Genomic DNA, 22,430 nt, shown 5'->3' with positions numbered 1-22,430 from the left:
GACCCCCTGTTAGAGAGACTTCTGAGACCTGCAGACCCCAGCAGAAAGACAGACGCCCTGTTAGAGACCTCTGAGACCTGCAGACCCCAGCAGAAAGACAGACCCCCTGTTAGAGACCTCTGAGACCTGCAGACCCCAGCAGAAAGACAGACCCCCTGTTAGAGAGACTTCTGAGACCCCAGCAGAAAGACATACCCCCTGTTAGAGAGACCTCTGAGACCTGCAGACCCCAGCAGAAAGACAGACCCCCTGTTAGAGAGACCTCTGAGACCTGCAGACCCCAGCAGAAAGACATACCCCCTGTTAGAGAGACCTCTGAGACCTGCAGACCCCAGCAGAAAGAAAGACCCCCTGTTAGAGAGACCTCTTAGACCTGCAGACCCCAGCAGAAAGAAATACCCCCTGTTAGAGAGACCTCTGAGACCTGCAGACCCCAGCAGAAAGACAGACCCCCTGTTAGTGAGACCTCTGAGACCTGCAGACCCCAGCAGAAAGAAAGACCCCCTGTTAGTAAGACCTCTGAGACCTGCAGACCCCAGCAGAAAGACAGACCCCCTGTTAGAGACCTCTGAGACCTGCAGGACCCCAGCAGAAAGACAGACCCCCTGTTAGTGAGACCTCTGAGACCTGCAGACCCCAGCAGAAAGACGGACCCCCTGTTAGAGACCTCTGAGACCTGCAGACCCCAGCAGAAAGACAGACCTCCTGTTAGAGAGACTTCTGAGACCTGCAGACCCGAGCAGAAAGAGACCTCTGAGACCTGCAGACCCCAGCAGAAAGACATACCCCCTGTTAGAGACCTGCAGACCCCAGCAGAAAGACAGACCCCCTGTTAGAGAGACTTCTGAGACCTGCAGACCCCAGCAGAAAAACAGACCCCCTGTTAGAGACCTCTGAGACCTGCAGACCCCAGCAGAAAGACAGACCCCCTGTTAGAGACCTGCAGACCCCAGCAGAAAGACAGACCCCCTGTTAGAGAGACTTCTGAGACCTGCAGACCCCAGCAGAAAGACAGACCCCCTGTTAGAGACCTCTGAGACCTGCAGACCCCAGCAGAAAGACAGACCCCCTGTTAGAGAGACTTCTGAGACTTCTGAGACCCCAGCAGAAAGACAGACCCCCTGTTAGAGAGACCTATGAGACCTGCAGACCCCAGCAGAAAGAAAGACCCCCTGTTAGAGAGACCTCTTAGACCTGCAGACCCCAGCAGAAAGAAAGACCCCCTGTTAGAGAGACCTCTGAGACCTGCAGACCCCAGCAGAAAGACAGACCCCCTGTTAGTGAGACCTCTGAGACCTGCAGACCCCAGCAGAAAGAAAGACCCCCTGTTAGTGAGACTTCTGAGACCTGCAGACCCCAGCAGAAAGACAGACCCCCTGTTAGAGACCTCTGAGACCTGCAGACCCCAGCAGAAAGACAGACCCCCTGTTAGAGAGACTTCTGAGACTTCTGAGACCCCAGCAGAAAGACAGACCCCCTGTTAGAGAGACCTATGAGACCTGCAGACCCCAGCAGAAAGAAAGACCCCCTGTTAGAGAGACCTCTTAGACCTGCAGACCCCAGCAGAAAGAAAGACCCCCTGTTAGTGAGACCTCTGAGACCTGCAGACCCCAGCAGAAAGACAGACCCCCTGTTAGAGACCTCTGAGACCTGCAGGATCCCAGCAGAAAGACAGACCCCCTGTTAGTGAGACCTCTGAGACCTGCAGACCCCAGCAGAAAGACAGACCCCCTGTTAGAGACCTCTGAGACCTGCAGACCCCAGCAGAAAGACAGACCCCCTGTTAGAGAGACCTCTGAGACCTGCAGACCCCAGCAGAAAGACATACCCCCTGTTAGAGAGACCTCTGAGACCTGCAGACCCCAGCAGAAAGAAAGACCCCCTGTTAGAGAGACCTCTTAGACCTGCAGACCCCAGCAGAAAGAAAGACCCCCTGTTAGAGACCTCTGAGACCTGCAGACCCCAGCAGAAAGAAAGACCCCCTGTTAGAGAGACCTCTGAGACCTGCAGACCCCAGCAGAAAGACATACCCCCTGTTAGAGAGACCTCTGAGACCTGCAGACCCCAGCAGAAAGACAGACCCCCTGTTAGTGAGACCTCTGAGACCTGCAGACCCCAGCAGAAAGACAGACCCCCTGTTAGAGACCTCTGAGACCTGCAGACCCCAGCAGAAAGAAAGACCCCCTGTTAGAGAGACCTCTGAGACCTGCAGACCCCAGCAGAAAGACGGACCCCCTGTTAGAGACCTCTGAGACCTGCAGACCCCAGCAGAAAGACAGACCTCCTGTTAGAGAGACTTCTGAGACCTGCAGACCCCAGCAGAAAGAGACCTCTGAGACCTGCAGACCCCAGCAGAAAGACAGACCCCCTGTTAGAGACCTGCAGACCCCAGCAGAAAGACAGACCCCCTGTTAGAGAGACTTCTGAGACCTGCAGACCCCAGCAGAAAGACAGACCCCCTGTTAGAGACCTCTGAGACCTGCAGACCCCAGCAGAAAGACAGACCCCCTGTTAGAGACCTGCAGACCCCAGCAGAAAGACAGACCCCCTGTTAGAGAGACTTCTGAGACCTGCAGACCCCAGCAGAAAGACAGACCCCCTGTTAGAGACCTCTGAGACCTGCAGACCCCAGCAGAAAGACAGACCCCCTGTTAGAGAGACTTCTGAGACCCCAGCAGAAAGACATACCCCCTGTTAGAGAGACCTCTGAGACCTGCAGACCCCAGCAGAAAGACAGACCCCCTGTTAGAGAGACCTCTGAGACCTGCAGACCCCAGCAGAAAGACATACCCCCTGTTAGAGAGACCTCTGAGACCTGCAGACCCCAGCAGAAAGACATACCCCCTGTTAGAGAGACCTCTGAGACCTGCAGACCCCAGCAGAAAGAAAGACCCCCTGTTAGAGAGACCTCTTAGACCTGCAGACCCCAGCAGAAAGAAATACCCCCTGTTAGAGAGACCTCTGAGACCTGCAGACCCCAGCAGAAAGACAGACCCCCTGTTAGTGAGACCTCTGAGACCTGCAGACCCCAGCAGAAAGAAAGACCCCCTGTTAGTAAGACCTCTGAGACCTGCAGACCCCAGCAGAAAGACAGACCCCCTGTTAGAGACCTCTGAGACCTGCAGGACCCCAGCAGAAAGACAGACCCCCTGTTAGTGAGACCTCTGAGACCTGCAGACCCCAGCAGAAAGACAGACCCCCTGTTAGAGACCTCTGAGACCTGCAGACCCCAGCAGAAAGACAGACCCCCTGTTAGAGAGACCTCTGAGACCTGCAGACCCCAGCAGAAAGAAATACCCCCTGTTAGAGAGACCTCTGAGACCTGCAGACCCCAGCAGAAAGACAGACCCCCTGTTAGTGAGACCTCTGAGACCTGCAGACCCCAGCAGAAAGAAAGACCCCCTGTTAGTAAGACCTCTGAGACCTGCAGACCCCAGCAGAAAGAAAGACCCCCTGTTAGAGAGACCTCTTAGACCTGCAGACCCCAGCAGAAAGAAATACCCCCTGTTAGAGAGACCTCTGAGACCTGCAGACCCCAGCAGAAAGACAGACCCCCTGTTAGTGAGACCTCTGAGACCTGCAGACCCCAGCAGAAAGAAAGACCCCCTGTTAGTAAGACCTCTGAGACCTGCAGACCCCAGCAGAAAGACAGACCCCCTGTTAGAGACCTCTGAGACCTGCAGGACCCCAGCAGAAAGACAGACCCCCTGTTAGTGAGACCTCTGAGACCTGCAGACCCCAGCAGAAAGACAGACCCCCTGTTAGAGACCTCTGAGACCTGCAGACCCCAGCAGAAAGACAGACCCCCTGTTAGAGAGACCTCTGAGACCTGCAGACCCCAGCAGAAAGACATACCCCCTGTTAGAGAGACCTCTGAGACCTGCAGACCCCAGCAGAAAGAAAGACCCCCTGTTAGAGAGACCTCTTAGACCTGCAGACCCCAGCAGAAAGAAAGACCCCCTGTTAGAGACCTCTGAGACCTGCAGACCCCAGCAGAAAGACAGACCCCCTGTTAGTGAGACCTCTGAGACCTGCAGACCCCAGCAGAAAGAAAGACCCCCTGTTAGTGAGACCTCTGAGACCTGCAGACCCCAGCAGAAAGACAGACCCCCTGTTAGTGAGACCTCTGAGACCTGCAGACCCCAGCAGAAAGAAAGACCCCCTGTTAGTGAGACCTCTGAGACCTGCAGACCCCAGCAGAAAGACAGACCCCCTGTTTAAACCTTTTAGTGATCCCTTTACGTGCCATTTCCCTTGAGCGGGTTAGATTTGACAACATCCAGTGAAATGGCAGCGAGCCAAATTCAAACTACAGAAATATCAATATTCAACATTCACGAACATATAAGTGTTATACATTCAAATAAAGCTTAAGTTCTTGTTAATTCAGCCGCTGTGTCAGATTTCAAAAAGGCTTTACGGCAAAAGCAGACCATGCCCTGCCCCCTAACCCTCAGCACATCCTCTCTTCACTACCTCCCCACCTGTCCTGCCCCCTAACCCTCAGCACACCCTCTCTTCACTTCCTCCCCACCTGCCCCCTAACCCTCAGCACACCCTCTCTTCACTTCCTCCCCACCTGCCCTGCCCCCTAACCCTCAGCACACCCTCTCTTCACTTCCTCCCCACCTGCCCTGCCCCCTAACCCTCAGCACACCCTCTCTTCACTTCCTCCCCACCTGCCCCCTAACCCTCAGCACATCCTCTCTTCACTTCCTCCCCACCTGTCCTGCCCCCTAACCCTCAGCACACCCTCTCTTCACTTCCTCCCCACCTGCCCTGCCCCCTAACCCTCAGCACACCCTCTCTTCACTTCCTCCCCACCTGCCCTGCCCCCTGCCCCCTAACCCTCAGCACATCCTCTCTTCACTTCCTCCCCACCTGTCCTGCCCCCTAACCCTCAGCACACCCTCTCTTCACTTCCTCCCCACCTGCCCTGCCCTCTAACCCTCAGCACATCCTCTCTTCATTTTCTCCCCACCTGCCCCCTAACCCTCAGCACACCCTCTCTTCACTTCCTCCCACCTGTCCTGCCCCCTAACCCTCAGCACATCCTCTCTTCACTTCCTCCCCACCTGCCACCTAACCCTCAGCACATCCTCTCTTCACTTCCTCCCCACCTGCCCTGCCCTCTAACCCTCAGCACACCCTCTCTTCATTTCCTCCCCACCTGCCCCCTAACCCTCAGCACACCCTCTCTTCACTTCCTCCCCACCTGCCCTGCCCCCTAACCCTCAGCACACCCTCTCTTCACTTCCTCCCCACCTGCCCTGCCCCCTAACCCTCAGCACACCCTCTCTTCACTTCCTCCCCACCTGCCCTGCCCCTAACCCTCAGCACATCCTCTCTTCACTTCCTCCCCACCTGCCCCCTAACCCTCAGCACACCCTCTCTTCACTTCCTCCCCACCTGCCCTGCCCCCTAACCCTCAGCACACCCTCTCTTCACTTCCTCCCCGCCTGCCCCCTAACCCTCAGCACACCCTCTCTTCACTTCCTCCCCACCTGCCCTGCCCTCTAACCCTCAGCACATCCTCTCTTCACTTCCTCCCCACCTGCCCTGCCCTCTAACCCTCAGCACATCCTCTCTTCTATCCCTCCCCACCTGCCACCTAACCCTCAGCACACCCTCTCTTCACTTCCTCCCCACCTGCCCTGCCCTCTAACCCTCAGCACATCCTCTCTTCATTTCCTCCCCATCTGCCCCCTAACCCTCAGCACACCCTCTCTTCACTTCCTCCCCACCTGTCCTATCCCCTAACCCTCAGCACACCCTCTCTTCACTTCCTCCCCACCTGCCACCTAACCCTCAGCACACCCTCTCTTCACTTCCTCCCCACCTGCCCTGCCCTCTAACCCTCAGCACATCCTCTCTTCATTTCCTCCCCACCTGCCCTGCCCTCTAACCCTCAGCACATCCTCTCTTCACTTCCTCCCCACCTGCCCTGCCCTCTAACCCTCAGAACATCCTCTCTTCACTTCCTCCCCACCTGCCCTGCCCCCTAACCCTCAGCACACCCTCTCTTCACTTCCTCCCCACCTGCCCTGCCCCCTAACCCTCAGCACACCCTCTCTTCACTTCCTCCCCACCTGCCCCCTAACCCTCAGCACATCCTCTCTTCACTTCCTCCCCACCTGTCCTGCCCCCTAACCCTCAGCACACCCTCTCTTCACTTCCTCCCCACCTGCCCTGCCCCCTAACCCTCAGCACACCCTCTCTTCACTTCCTCCCCACCTGCCCTGCCCCCTGCCCCCTAACCCTCAGCACATCCTCTCTTCACTTCCTCCCCACCTGTCCTGCCCCCTAACCCTCAGCACACCCTCTCTTCACTTCCTCCCCACCTGCCCTGCCCTCTAACCCTCAGCACATCCTCTCTTCATTTTCTCCCCACCTGCCCCCTAACCCTCAGCACACCCTCTCTTCACTTCCTCCCACCTGTCCTGCCCCCTAACCCTCAGCACATCCTCTCTTCACTTCCTCCCCACCTGCCACCTAACCCTCAGCACATCCTCTCTTCACTTCCTCCCCACCTGCCCTGCCCTCTAACCCTCAGCACACCCTCTCTTCATTTCCTCCCCACCTGCCCCCTAACCCTCAGCACACCCTCTCTTCACTTCCTCCCCACCTGCCCTGCCCCCTAACCCTCAGCACACCCTCTCTTCACTTCCTCCCCACCTGCCCTGCCCCCTAACCCTCAGCACACCCTCTCTTCACTTCCTCCCCACCTGCCCTGCCCCTAACCCTCAGCACATCCTCTCTTCACTTCCTCCCCACCTGCCCCCTAACCCTCAGCACACCCTCTCTTCACTTCCTCCCCACCTGCCCTGCCCCCTAACCCTCAGCACACCCTCTCTTCACTTCCTCCCCGCCTGCCCCCTAACCCTCAGCACACCCTCTCTTCACTTCCTCCCCACCTGCCCTGCCCTCTAACCCTCAGCACATCCTCTCTTCACTTCCTCCCCACCTGCCCTGCCCTCTAACCCTCAGCACATCCTCTCTTCTATCCCTCCCCACCTGCCACCTAACCCTCAGCACACGCTCTCTTCACTTCCTCCCCACCTGCCCTGCCCCCTAACCCTCAGCACATCCTCTCTTCATTTCCTCCCCACCTGCCCCCTAACCCTCAGCACACCCTCTCTTCACTTCCTCCCCACCTGCCCTGCCCTCTAACCCTCAGCACATCCTCTCTTCATTTCCTCCCCATCTGCCCCCTAACCCTCAGCACACCCTCTCTTCACTTCCTCCCCACCTGTCCTATCCCCTAACCCTCAGCACACCCTCTCTTCACTTCCTCCCCACCTGCCACCTAACCCTCAGCACACCCTCTCTTCACTTCCTCCCCACCTGCCCTGCCCTCTAACCCTCAGCACATCCTCTCTTCATTTCCTCCCCACCTGCCCTGCCCTCTAACCCTCAGCACATCCTCTCTTCACTTCCTCCCCACCTGCCCTGCCCTCTAACCCTCAGAACATCCTCTCTTCACTTCCTCCCCACCTGCCCTGCCCTCTAACCCTCAGCACATCCTCTCTTCACTTCCTCCCCACCTGCCCTGCCCTCTAACCCTCAGCACATCCTCTCTTCACTTCCTCCCCACCTGCCACCTAACCCTCAGCACATCCTCTCTTCACTTCCTCCCCACCTGCCCTGCCCTCTAACCCTCAGCACACCCTCTCTTCATTTCCTCCCCACCTGCCCCCTAACCCTCAGCACACCCTCTCTTCACTTCCTCCCCACCTGCCCTGCCCCCTAACCCTCAGCACACCCTCTCTTCACTTCCTCCCCACCTGCCCTGCCCCCTAACCCTCAGCACACCCTCTCTTCACTTCCTCCCCACCTGCCCTGCCCCTAACCCTCAGCACATCCTCTCTTCACTTCCTCCCCACCTGCCCCCTAACCCTCAGCACACCCTCTCTTCACTTCCTCCCCACCTGCCCTGCCCCCTAACCCTCAGCACACCCTCTCTTCACTTCCTCCCCGCCTGCCCCCTAACCCTCAGCACACCCTCTCTTCACTTCCTCCCCACCTGCCCTGCCCTCTAACCCTCAGCACATCCTCTCTTCACTTCCTCCCCACCTGCCCTGCCCTCTAACCCTCAGCACATCCTCTCTTCTATCCCTCCCCACCTGCCACCTAACCCTCAGCACACGCTCTCTTCACTTCCTCCCCACCTGCCCTGCCCCCTAACCCTCAGCACATCCTCTCTTCATTTCCTCCCCACCTGCCCCCTAACCCTCAGCACACCCTCTCTTCACTTCCTCCCCACCTGCCCTGCCCTCTAACCCTCAGCACATCCTCTCTTCATTTCCTCCCCATCTGCCCCCTAACCCTCAGCACACCCTCTCTTCACTTCCTCCCCACCTGTCCTATCCCCTAACCCTCAGCACACCCTCTCTTCACTTCCTCCCCACCTGCCACCTAACCCTCAGCACACCCTCTCTTCACTTCCTCCCCACCTGCCCTGCCCTCTAACCCTCAGCACATCCTCTCTTCATTTCCTCCCCACCTGCCCTGCCCTCTAACCCTCAGCACATCCTCTCTTCACTTCCTCCCCACCTGCCCTGCCCTCTAACCCTCAGCACATCCTCTCTTCACTTCCTCCCCACCTGCCCTGCCCTCTAACCCTCAGCACATCCTCTCTTCACTTCCTCCCCACCTGCCCTGCCCTCTAACCCTCAGCACATCCTCTCTTCACTTCCTCCCCACCTGCCCTGCCCTCTAACCCTCAGCACATCCTCTCTTCACTACCTCCCAACCTGCCCCCTAACCCTCAGCACACCCTCTCTTCAGTTCCTCCCCACCTGCCCTGCCCCCTAACCCTCAGCACATCCTCTCTTCACTTCCTCCCCACCTGCCCCCTAACCCTCAGCACATCCTCCCTTCACTTCCTCCCCACCTGCCCTGCCCCCTAACCCTCAGCACATCCTCTTCACTTCCTCCCCACCTGTCCTGCCCTCTAACCCTCAGCACATCCTCTCTTCACTTCCTCCCCACCTGCCCCCTAACCCTCAGCACATCCTCTCTTCACTTCCTCCCCACCTGCCCCCTGACCCTCAGCACATCCTCTCTTCACTTCCTCCCCACCTGTCCTGCCCCCTAACCCTCAGCACACCCTCTCTTCACTTCCTCCCCACCTGCCCTGCCCCCTAACCCTCAGCACACCCTCTCTTCACTTCCTCCCCACCTGCCCTGCCCCCTAACCCTCAGCACATCCTCTCTTCACTTCCTCCCCACCTGCCCTGCCCCCTAACCCTCAGCACACCCTCTCTTCACTTCCTCCCCACCTGCCCCCTAACCCTCAGCACACCCTCTCTTCACTTCCTCCCCACCTGCCCTGCCCCCTAACCCTCAGCACATACTCTCTTCACTTCCTCCCCACCTGCCCCCTAACCCTCAGCACACCCTCTGTTCACTTCCTCCCCACCTGCCCTGCCCCCTAACCCTCAGCACATCCTCTTCACTTCCTCCCCACCTGCCCTGCCCCCTAACCCTCAGCACATCCTCTCTTCACTTCCTCCCCCCCTGCCCTGCCCCCTAACCCTCAGCACACCCTCTCTTCACTTCCTCCCCACCTGCCCTGCCCCCTAACCCTCAGCACACCCTCTCTTCACTTCCTCCCCACCTGCCCTGCCCCCTAACCCTCAGCACATCCTCTCTTCACTTCCTCCCCACCTGCCCTGCCCCCTAACCCTCAGCACACCCTCTCTTCACTTCCTCCCCACCTGCCCTGCCCTCTAACCCTCAGCACATCCTCTCTTCACTTCCTCCCCACCTGCCCTGCCCCCTAACCCTCAGCACACCCTCTCTTCACTTCCTCCCCACCTGCCCTGCCCCCTAACCCTCAGCACATCCTCTCTTCACTTCCTCCCCACCTGCCCTGCCCTCTAACCCTCAGCACATCCTCTCTTCAAGTCTAGTTAATGCTCTATGTTGTCGGTGCCCCCCTCCCCAGCCTTGCTGGTGATTAACATGTTCTGCCCGAGGTGTCAGAGAAACGACAGTGTTGCCGTGCCGTCACCGGGCCTGGGCACAGTGGTAACAGCTGTAGAGGGCTGCTGTGTAATGGCAGTAATGCATCGGAGGGCGTCTGTGGGGCTTTGGAGGGCGACTCGTCAGCTGTCAGCCAGCTTAGTGCATACTCTTAACCACAGCAGGACATTTCACTGGAAATGGTTTTGTTTGGCCACCGGGTGTATAATACATACTAGCTCCAGGGGGAAGTTTCCCCTAGCTACAGATCTAGGATCAGCTTGCCCTCCCTCAGTCCTAACCTTAACCATTAGTGGAGGAAATAGAAAACTGACCCAAGTTCAGCATCTATGGGCAACTTCACCCTACACATACAGTAAGCAGAATCCACATGGACCAACTATGTCTTACTAAGTTGTCTACTAACATTTCTGGATGAACAGCATCATTAAACTCAAATGGTGTGGAGACATTTTGACCTTCCTTTCCTGACAGTATAGACTAGATCCAATACAACCTGAGCTTCCAAACAGCACCAGACTCCGTGGACCAAGGTTAGAGAGGTTGACCACATAGGGATGTGTGTGTGAAAACACAACACTTTTAAGAGGAACAGAGTGACAAGCAGCTGGACTCATTCTTCCTCTCAGAGGGATGGCTTTGCGTGTTTCTGTGTGTGTGTGTGTGACTTTCGTTCTCTGCTTTTCTCTCTCTCACACTCACACACACACAGTGAGAGAGAGAAAAGGAGAGAACGAAAGAGAGAGACAGAGAGAGAGAGAGAGAGAGAGAGAGAGAGAGAGAGAGAGACAGAGTTGAGGTGCCCACGGCTGTGTAATTGTCAGAAATAGCTTGTTCATGGCTTAACCCCCCAAATAGCCTGAAGGGTAATCAGAGGGATTACACACACACACACACACACACACACACACACACACACACACACACACACACACACACACACACACACACACACACACACACACACACACACACACACACACACACACACACACACACACATACACACACATACACACACACATACACACACACACATACACACACACACACACACACACACACACTGGTTTTCTGATATCAACACAGCAACACTCCAGTGGCTTACAGAGAATAGTCTCCAAAACCCCACCCTTGGCAACACAGTGACTAGGCAACACAGTGACTTGGCAACACGGTGACTTGGCAACACGGTGACTAGGCAACACGGTGACTTGGCAACACGGTGACTAGGCAACACGGTGACTAGGCAACACGGTGACTAGGCAACACGGTGACTTGGCAACACGGTGACTTGGCAACACGGTGACTAGTTAACATAGTGACTAGGCAACACAGTGACTTGGCAACATAGTGACTAGGCAACACAGTGACTAGGCAACACAGTGACTAGTTAACACAGTGACTAGTTAACACAGTGACTAGCCAACACAGTGACTAGGCAACATAGTGACTAGGCAACACAGTGACTAGGCAACACAGTGACTAGTTAACACAGTGACTAGTTAACACAGTGACTAGGCAACATAGTGACTAGGCAACACAGTGACTAGTTAACACAGTGACTAGTTAACACAGTGACTAGGCAACATAGTGACTAGGCAACACAGTGACTAGTTAACACAGTGACTAGGCAACACAGTGACTAGTTAACACAGTGACTAGGCAACACAGTGACTAGTTAACACGGTGACTAGGCAACACGGTGACTAGTTAACACAGTGACTAGGCAACACAGTGACTAGTTAACACAGTGACTAGTTAACACAGTGACTAGTTAACACAGTGACTAGGCAACACGGTGACTAGTTAACACAGTGACTAGGCAACACAGTGACTAGTTAACACAGTGACTAGTTAACACAGTGACTAGGCAACACGGTGACTAGTTAACACAGTGACTAGGCAACACAGTGACTAGTTAACACAGTGACTAGGCAACACGGTGACTAGTTAACACAGTGACTAGGCAACACAGTGACTAGTTAACACAGTGACTAGGGTCTGGTTTCAATGATGAACTCTTTTGGCACAAAGGAACTACCTCACTGCTTATGTCACTACTTTATCCGCTGAAATAAAATACTAAATAGTAGCGAGGAAGATGGAGATCATGGTTGATTTTAATGAGTGAAATTTGGCAAGTGGCTAGTTTGCATCAACTACCTTAAGTAACGCAGTGACCTAGTTCGTCTATGTCAGTTAAAGTAGTCAAATATTATATTTGTTTTTGCTTCTTTTACAGTCCATTTTCAGTCTACAAATGATTTGTAACTATGTTCCGGTCCCTGACCGTCCGCTCCAGAAACAAATCATCCCGCGGATTAATCTATTTCATCATCCCTGATATACAGAGGTATTGGTTGCTGTACAGGATATTATGACAATATTGATGAACTCAATCAAAGACAGTCACATTGGATTCCGTTGTGTGTGTGTGTGAAGTATACAGTGTGTGTGTGTTGTGTGTGTGTGTTGCGTGTGTGTGAAGTATACAGCGTGTGTGTGTTGCGTGTGTGTGTGAAGTATACAGCGTGTGTGTGTTGTGTGTGTGTGTTGCGTGTGTGTGTTGCGTGTGTGTGTGAAGTATACAGCGTGTGTGTGTTGCGTGTGTGTGTGGCAGAATGCATTGTTCTCTTCCTCCATCTCTTTATACCTCTCTGTACCTGGCCCGCTTCTTTCAGCGCAGGGTGAAGTTTCCTCTAAAAGCTGATCTTGGGTCAGTTTTGCATCTCCCCCACTAATGGTTAAGGTTTGGATTGGGGGAGAGGAGACTGATCCTAGATCTGTACCTCTCCATTTAGCCCCCAGTACAGCAGTGTCTTTAATTTGCCTCCATGCAAATGTGCAAACAACGACGGAGTGGGATAATCTGTCCTGGCAGGCCTGCCTGCCGATGAGAGGACATTTTCTATCCCTTTGTCTCCCCCTCCCTAAATTTGCCGATTCGTTCCTTCGCTTTCTCTCTCTATCTCCCACCACAGTATTTGCTGGTATGTGGGATGGAGGCATTGAATGGTGATGGAGAGAGATGATGGTGGAGAGAGATGGTGATGGAGAGAGATGGTGATGGAGAGAGATGGTGATGGAGAGAGATGGTGATGGAGAGAGATGGTGGTGGAGAGAGATGATGGTGGAGAGAGATGATGGTGGAGAGAGATGATGGTGGAGAGAGATGGTGGTGGAGAGAGATGGTGATGGAGAGAGATGGTGATGGAGAGAGATGATGGTGGAGAGAGATGATGGTGGAGAGAGATGGTGATGGAGAGAGATGGTGATGGAGAGAGATGGTGATGGAGAGAGATGATGGTGGAGAGAGATGGTGATGGAGAGAGATGATGGTGGAGAGAGATGATGGTGGAGAGAGATGGTGGTGGAATTGCTGACCTGTAAGGGTGCTTCCCAAATGCCACCCTATTCCCTATATAGTGCACTACCTTTGGCCCTTTTGGTGTTAACCATAGTGTTTACGGAAGCTGTAGAAATAGAGAGGGTAGAGAGGTTATCCCTGCTGCCATGCCTGGATATTGGCAGACAAGAGGCTGTGTGCTTTCGTAGAACACTGGGGGAAAGACTTGGAATGGTTTCAGTGCTTTTTGGAACAACCCCTCTCCGATTGACAAGACGAGAGAGAGGGATAGAGAGAGGGATAGAGAGAGGGATAGAGAGAGGGATAGAGAGAGGGATAGAGAGAGGGATAGAGAGAGGGATAGAGAGAGGGATAGAGAGGGATAGAGAGAGGGATAGAGAGAGGCTGAGCTCTTTGGATGAGATGAGAGGAGTCAGAGGGTTTCTTCCTCCCCTTCACTTTCTCTTTCTGCATCTCTCTCTCCCTTTCCCCCCCCTCTTGCTCTTTCTTTCTTTCTTTCTCTCTCTCTGTGCCCGCTGAGCGAAGGTTCCAAGGTGGCCTCACCGTCTCTCAACCTGTGCTCAGATTAAAGGATTTACAGGCAGGAAGAGAACTCTTTTCAGGGAGAGAGCGAGAGAGGAAGGGAGAGAGAGAAAAAAAGAGAAGGGAAGCAGGACAGTATCAGCAACACATCTCCTTGCACTCTGAGTGGCTTAGCAGAAAGTCAGAGAGAGAGGTTCCCCTCCCTCCCTGTCCCCGATCCCTCCATGTCCCCACTCCCTCCCTGTCCCCGCTCCCTCCATGTCCTGGCTCCCTCCTTGTCCCCACTGCCTCCATGTCCCCACTGCCTCCCTAGTCTGGATCCAGGTTCCTGCTGTCCGTGGTGCTGAACCCTAGTCTGGATCCAGGTTCCTGCTGTCCGTGGTGCTGAACCCTAGTCTGGATACAGGTTCCTGCTGTCCGTGGTGCTGAACCTTAGTCTGGATCCAGGCTCCTGCTGTCCGTGGTGCTGAACCCTAGTCTGGATCCAGGTTCCTGCTGTCCGTGGTGCTGAACCGTAGTCTGGATCCAGGCTCCTGCTGTCCGTGGTGCTGAACCCTAGTCTGGATCCAGGTTCCTGCTGTCCGTGGTGCTGAACCTTAGTCTGGATCCAGGCTCCTGCTGTCCGTGGTGCTGAACCTTAGTCTGGATCCAGGCTCCTGCTGTCCGTGGTGCTGAACCCTAGTCTGGATCCAGGTTCCTGCTGTCCGTGGTGCTGAACCTTAGTCTGGATCCAGGCTCCTGCTGTCCGTGGTGCTGAACCTTAGTCTGGATCCAGGCTCCTGCTGTCCGTGGTGCTGAACCCTAGTCTGGATCCAGGTTCCTGCTGTCCGTGGTGCTGAACCCTTGTCTGGATCCAGGTTCCTGCTGTCCGTGGTGCTGAACCCTAGTCTGGATCCAGGCTCCTGCTGTCCGTGGTGCAGAAACCATAGAATTAGGAATTAGAATACTAGAATTGTCATGATGGTATAAACAGCCATTTTGCTTAGGGAGTTGGTCAACCATGGTTTGCCAGTTCTGTGATAAGATATATATATAGATATATATATGTATATTTGTTCGCTAGCTACAGTAGCAAGACAGTTTAAGAGAAATTATTCCATAAATTTTCAAATGAATATGCCAACATTCCATTCAGACAGTGAATCCACAGCCAGACACTGGCTGACCTCAGCTGAGGATAGGACTTATAAATGCAACAAGTACTGATATTGTATCATATAATAGAAAATCACAGCTTTCCAAGAAAACACAAATTGAGACATTTATGGTCTGTTTACACACACTTAGGTTGGAGTTTTTCAACCCCTCTGTAAATTTCTTGTTAACAAACTATAGATTTGGCAAGTCGGTTAGGACATCTACTTTGTACATGACACAAGTCATTTTTCCAACAATTGAATACAGACATATTATTTCACTTATAATTCACTGTATCACAATTCCTGTGGGTCAGAAGTTTACATACACTAAGTTGACTGTACCTTTAAATCTGCTCCCAGATTTAATAGGACCTTGTTTGGTTTCATGGCTGATCAGTATTCACCAGAGGAAGCACAGGTTCACAGATCCACACATGCTAAAGGAATGGCCTGAAGGGAAGTGGAACGGCATTCATTACCAAGGATACCTGATATCTCCCAACAGTCCCTTTGGATTGGGCTCTGAGGATTGTGTGAAGGCTCCAGGGCGATTTTTGGAATGTGTGTGTGTGTGTGTGTGTCAGTGTGTATGTGGAAACACGTTTGTGTGTGTGTGTGTGCATGTGTCATGATGTTCCACTGTGATGTAGTGGGAGAGATCGTTCTGATGCAGTACATCTCAACGTGTGCCTCATGGGCCAATAAACAGGGGTCAACCTCTACTCAGAGTGAAAGGCCTCAATCTAACACACTGTGTTGCTGAAACTAGTCCTCTATGTAGCTCCTACTCCCTGACCAAAAGTCCTGTCACACTGAACACAGACATCTGTTCTACTACAGTGTTCTACATACCTCAGTCCTGTCACACTGAACACAGACGTCTGTTCTACTACAGTGTTCTACATACCTCAGTCCTGTCACACTGAACACAGACGTCTGTTCTACTACAGTGTTCTACATACCTCAGTCCTGTCACACTGAACACAGACGTCTGTTCTACTACAGTGTTCTACATACCTCAGTCCTGTCACACGGAACACAGACGTCTGTTCTACTACAGTGTTCTACATACCTCAGTCCTGTCACACTGAACACAGACGTCGGTTCTACTACAGTGTTCTACATACCTCAGTCCTGTCACACGGAACACAGACGTCTGTTCTACTACAGTGTTCTACATACCTCAGTCCTGTCACACTGAACACAGACGTCGGTTCTACTACAGTGTTCTACATACCTCAGTCCTGTCACACTGAACCCAGACGTCTGTTCTACTACAGTGTTCTACATACCTCAGTCCTGTCACACTGAACACAGACGTCGGTTCTACTACAGTGTTCTACATACCTCAGTCCTGTCACACTGAACCCAGACGTCTGTTCTACTACAGTGTTCTACATACCTCAGTCCTGTCACACTGAACACAGACGTCTGTTCTACTACAGTGTTCTACATACCTCAGTCCTGTCACACTGAACCCAGACGTCTGTTCTACTACAGTGTTCTATATACCTCAGTCCTGTCACACTGAACACAGACGTCTGTTCTACTACAGTGTTCTACATACCTCAGTCCTGTCACACTGAACACAGACGTCTGTTCTACCACAGTGTTCTACATACCTCAGTCCTGTCACACTGAACACAGACGTCTGTTCTACTACAGTGTTCTACATACCTCAGTCCTGTCACACTGAACCCAGACGTCTGTTCTACTACAGTGTTCTATATACCTCAGTCCTGTCACACTGAACACAGACGTCTGTTCTACTACAGTGTTCTACATACCTCAGTCCTGTCACACTGAACACAGACGTCTGTTCTACCACAGTGTTCTACATACCTCAGTCCTGTCACACTGAACACAGACGTCTGTTCTACTACAGTGTTCTACATACCTCAGTCCTGTCACACTGAACACAGACGTCTGTTCTACTACAGTGTTCTACATACCTCAGTCCTGTCACACTGAACACAGACGTCTGTTCTACCACAGTGTTCGACATACCTCAGTCCTGTCACACTGAACACAGACGTCTGTTCTACTACAGTGTTCTATATACCTCAGTCCTGTCACACTGAACACAGATGTCTATTCTATGTGTTAGTTCTGGTTTAAGTTCCATTGAGTTGTCAGCTGACGTGTGTACTCATATGGACCACCGTCATTGAATTTCTGTTAGAAGTTGAATGGCAACAGAAATTGATGAAATTCCTTTACTTTGATGATTTTTTGCAAATCCAATCAGTTTTACCACGTCGTTTCAACGCCATGAGAAGGGAAAACCTGGCATTTTTTGGGGGGTTCAAATTATGTATAAATTGGTTGACTCAACCAGTTGGTGTCCTGTGGAGGATCTAATGGCCTGGTTTCACACAGGGATGTTGTTAGAGAAATCCTCTGGATGTCTCTGGGTGTCTCTGTCTGTCTTTGTCTGTCTCTGTTTGTCTCTGGGTGTCTCTGTCTGTCTCTGTCTGCCTCTGTCTGTCTCTGGGTGTCTCTGGGTGTGTCTCTGGGTTTGTCTCTGTCTGTCTCTGGGTGTTTCTGTCTTTCTCTGGGTGTGTCTCTGTCTGTCTCTGGGTGTCTCTGAGTGTGTTTCTGTCTGTCTCTGGGTGTTTCTGTCTGTCTCTGGGTGTTTCTGTCTTTCTCTGGGTGTGTCTCTGTCTGTCTCTGGGTGTCTCTGTCTGTCTCTGGGTGTGTCTCTGTCTCTGGGTGTGTGTCTCTGTCTCTGGGTGTGTCTCTCTGTCTATCTCTGGGTGTGTCTGTCTATCTCTCTACCTGTCTCTGTCTGTCTCTGGGTGTGTCTCTCTGTCTCTGGGTATGTCTCTCTGTCTGTCTTTGTCTGTCTCTCTATCTGTCTCTGGGTGTGTTTCTGTCTGTATCTCAGTGTGTCTCTGTCTGTCTCTGGGTGTGTCTCTGTCTGTCTCTGGGTGTGTCTCTAGGTGTGTCTGTCTGTCTCTCTATCTGTCTCTGGGTGTGTCTCTCTGTCTGTCTCTGTCTGTCTCTGGGTGTGTCTCTGTCTGTCTCTGGGTGTGTCTCTCTGTCTGTCTCTGGGTGTGTCTCTCTGTCTTTCTCTGAGTGTGTCTCTCTGTCTGTCTCTGGGTGTGTCTCTTTGTCTCTGTCTGTCTCTGGGTATGTCTCTGTCTGTCTCTGGGTGTGTTTTCTGTCTGTGTCTGTCTGTCTCTGGGTATCTGTCTGTCTCTGGGTCTCTGTCTGTCTCTGGGTCTCTGGGTGTCTGTCTGTCTCTGGGTGTCTGTCTGTCTCTGGGTGTCTGTCTGTCTCTGGGTGTTTGTCTGACACAGCAAGAGAGAACGCCGAGCGTGACAGTTTGTTTTGGGGATTTGGAGCAGAACGAGACTCCATCGGGGTCCCCAAGGCGTTCTGTATGGATCACCCCCCCCCCCCTCCCCTCTATGATGTAGGAAGCGATGCGCACGGCAAATGAATTACAATCAAACATATTTTTTGTGTTTCTACAGACTCATTTAGGAGGAGGAGAGCCCTGGCTGTGTGTGTGTGTGTGTGTGTGTGTGTGTGTGTGTGTGTGTGTGTGTGTGTGTGTGTGTGTGTGGGTGGGTGGGTGGGTGTGTGTGTGTGGGTGTGTGTGTGGGTGTGTGTGTGTGTGTGTGTGTGGGTGGGTGTGTGGGTGTGTGTGTGTGTGTTCCATGTTATATACCTGTGGCTCGGGGGTTCCATGAGAGAGTGATTAAAGGAGCAAACTATGTCAACGTGGAGTGTTTGTCACTCCGCCTCCATGGGGGCCCGGTGCCAGGAACTGAAGTGTTGCAAATCACAGGCCCCCTGGAAATAAAAAGGGATTTGAAGGTGGTTATCAAATCATTCAATGTATTTATTTGTAAATTTTGTAGTAATTTTTTTTGTGTTAATTATTTTGTTAAAACCTTTTCTAAGCAACCATGGCCCTGGAGATATGTGATTGTGTGTTTACCCTAGCAAGTACAGCGATGTTAGAAGTCACACAGTATCTTTACACACACTAGATATGATGAGGTGAGATATGATTGATGTAGATTAGATAGGAAGGTTGACTGGTTGTAGGGTCTATTGTCTAGTGCTCGATATCCAGACGAGGGCTGTAGCTATTCACTATGCTGACAAAGGGAGGGTGAGGGGAAGAGAGAGAAAGAGAGAGAGGAGGAGAGAGAGAGAGAGAGAGAGAGAGAGAGAAAGAGACAGATAAGTGACGGGGGAAAAGGAAGAAAGAGATTGAACAGTATGTGAGAGAATATTTTCAGAGCGATAGAGAGAGAGACTGAACCATGTTCATTTTAATTAATCTCTTCTGTTAACATTGTATTTTTAGCTGCATTGTGAAGCGCGGTGCATCTGGTCGCCGTTGCCCCAGGGGTGCCCGGGCAGCCTGCACATACCCCTCCTCCTGCTCTCTCTCTTTTTTCTCTCTCTCTCTGTCTCTCTCTCTCTCTATTTTCTCTCTCTCTCTTTTTTTTCTCTCTCTCTCTCTCTCTCTCTCTGTCTCTCTCCCTCCCTCCCTCCCCTGTTCCTATGTGCTGAGCCAGGAGGCTAATTATATTTGCACTTCATTCACAGATCAGGTAACAGAGGTGCTAGGGCCGCTAGAGAGACTGAGCCGCGATCTCCCTCTCTCCCTCTCTCTCTGATAGTAAAGGCAGGCAACTCAAGTACAACAGTGTTAAAGGTCAACTGCCCCATAGGCCTTTTAAAACCAGAGAAGTTGGTTCTATGTGGCATCGATGAGTCAGAAACATAAATTCTAATGTCAAAATTGACATCATTTTGGTCATAAAGTCAGTCTCGTCCCAAACTGAGTTTTATAAGTGAGTTCGTCTTACTGTAGGGTAGGGTATGGATTAGGATCAGTCCACTTTCCCAGTGCCCACTAACATGAGATAAGCAACTGTGCTGGTTGCCCTCTATCAGCTGGGCCCCCTCTATCAGCTGGGCCCCCTCTATCAGCTAGTCACCCTCTATCAGCTGGTCGCCCTCTATCAGCTGGTCGCCCTCTATCAGCTGGTCGCCCTCTATCAGCTAGTCGCCCTCTATCAGCTGGCCGCCCTCTATCAGCTGGTCGCCCTCTATCAGCTAGGCCCCCTCTCTCAGCTAGGCCCCCTCTATCAGCTGGCCGCCCTCTATCAGCTGGTCGCCCTCTATCAGCTAGTCGCCCTCTATCAGCTGGCCGCCCTCTATCAGCTGGTTCCCCTCTATCAGCTGGTTGCCCTCTATCAGCTGGTCGCCCTCTATCAGCAAGTAGCCCTCTATCAGCTGGTCGCCCTCTATCAGCTGGGCCCCCTCTATCAGCTAGTCACCCTCTATCAGCTGGGCCCCCTCTATCAGCTGGTCGCCCTCTATCAGCTGGCCGCCCTCTATCAGCTGGGCCCCCTCTATCAGCTGGCCGCCCTCTATCAGCTGGCCGCCCTCTATCAGCTGGTTGCCCTCTATCAGCTGGTTGCCCTCTATCAGTTGGTTGCCCTCTATCAGTTGGTTGCCCTCTATCAGTTGGTTGCTCTCTATCAGCTGGTTGCCCTCTATCAGCTGGGCCCCCTCTATCAGCTGGGCCCCCTCTATCAGCTGGTTGCCCTCTATCAGCTGGGCCCCCTCTATCAGCTAGTTGCCCTCTATCAGCTGGTTGCCGTCTATCAGCTGGTTGCCCTCTATCAGCTGGGCCCCCTCTATCAGCTGGTTGCTCTCTATCAGCTGGTTGCCCTCTATCAGCTGGGCCCCCTCTATCAGCTGGTTGCTCTCTATCAGCTGGTTGCTCTCTATCAGCTGGGCCCCCTCTATCAGCTGGTTGCCCTCTATCAGCTGGTTGCTCTCTATCAGCTGGGCCCCCTCTATCAGCTGGGCCCCCTCTATCAGCTGGTTGCCCTCTATCAGCTGGTTGCTCTCTATCAGCTGGGCCCCCTCTATCAGCTGGTTGCTCTCTATCAGCTGGTTGCCCTCTATCAGCTGGGCCCCCTCTATCAGCTGGTTGCTCTCTATCAGCTAGTTGCCCTCTATCAGCTGGTTGCCGTCTATCAGCTGGTTGCCCTCTATCAGCTGGGCCCCCTCTATCAGCTGGTTGCTCTCTATCAGCTGGTTGCCCTCTATCAGCTGGGCCCCCTCTATCAGCTGGTTGCTCTCTATCAGCTGGTTGCCCTCTATCAGCTGGGCCCCCTCTATCAGCTGGTTGCTCTCTATCAGCTGGTTGCTCTCTATCAGCTGGTTGCTCTCTATCAGCTGGGCCCCCTCTATCAGCTGGTTGCTCTCTATCAGCTGGTTGCTCTCTATCAGCTGGTTGCTCTCTATCAGCTGGGCCCACTCTATCAGCTGGTTGCCCTCTATCAGCTGGGCCCCCTCTATCAGCTGGTTGCTCTCTATCAGCTGGTTGCTCTCTATCAGCTGGTTGCTCTCTATCAGCTGGTTCCCCTCTATCAGCTGGTTGCTCTCTATCAGCTGGGCCCCCTCTATCAGCTGGTTGCCCTCTATCAGCTGGGCCCCCTCTATCAGCTGGTTGCTCTCTATCAGCTGGTTGCTCTCTATCAGCTGGTTGCCCTCTATCAGCTGGTTGCTCTCTATCAGCTGGTTGCTCTCTATCAGCTGGTTGCCGTCTATCAGCTGGTTGCTCTCTATCAGCTGGTTGCCGTCTATCAGCTGGTTGCTCTCTATCAGCTGGTTGCTCTCTATCAGCTGGTTGCTCTCTATCAGCTGGTTGCTCTCTATCAGCTGGTTGCTCTCTATCAGCTGGTTGCCCAGACAACAGTTACCAATGTTATGTTGAAATAACCCCTGGGCCCTAGGCCCTTTATGGAGTGACCACTTGTCCCCTAGGCCCTTTATGGAGTGACCACTTGTCCCCTAGGCCCTTTATGGAGTGACCACTTGCTGATGTGTTTGATAGTGTCAATCGCCCGAGTCATAAACTTTTTTGGGGGGGAAAAATGAGCATTGAGATGATCAGAGCGCACTTATATCCCAACTGCAATTTGTCAATATTCCAGAACCCATCAGCAAGCCTCTTGTTTAGTAACATGATTCACTGAAAGACACACCCTGGTAATAGATAGTGAGTAAGTTAAGAGCGGTGAAGCACACAGGTCTGCGCTCGCTGGGGACTTGATAAGCTGATTAAGGCCCAGCGTATAATGTGCCCTCTATCAGCTTGTCACCCTCTATCAGCTGGGCCCCCTCTATCAGCTGGGCCCCCTCTATCAGCTGGGCCCCCTCTATCAGCTGGTCGCCCTCTATCAGCTGGGCCCCCTCTATCAGCTGGGCCCCCTCTATCAGCTGGGCCCTCTCTATCAACTGGTCGCCCTCTATCAGCTGGTCGCCCTCTATCAGCTGGTCGCCCTCTATCAGTTGGTCGCAATCTATCAGCTGGTCACGCCCTCTATCAGCTGGTCCCGATCTTTCAGTTGGTCGCCCTCTATCAGCTG

General features: G+C 53.0%; 1 protein-coding gene across 1 annotated transcript in view; it reads left to right on the top strand.

Moving 5' to 3' along the window:
• The window catches only part of si:dkey-215k6.1 (transmembrane protein 132D), a gene marked incomplete in the record, with an annotated part of 450,721 nt that overhangs the window by 23,124 nt on the left and 405,167 nt on the right, over positions 1 to 22,430 (top strand).

This window comes from Oncorhynchus kisutch, linkage group LG3 (genome assembly GCF_002021735.2).
Source record: "Oncorhynchus kisutch isolate 150728-3 linkage group LG3, Okis_V2, whole genome shotgun sequence".
In the NCBI taxonomy this organism is placed as follows: domain Eukaryota; kingdom Metazoa; phylum Chordata; class Actinopteri; order Salmoniformes; family Salmonidae; genus Oncorhynchus; species Oncorhynchus kisutch.
Note: the sequence above shows the minus strand (reverse complement) of the source record. Positions and strands in the feature narration are given on the sequence as shown.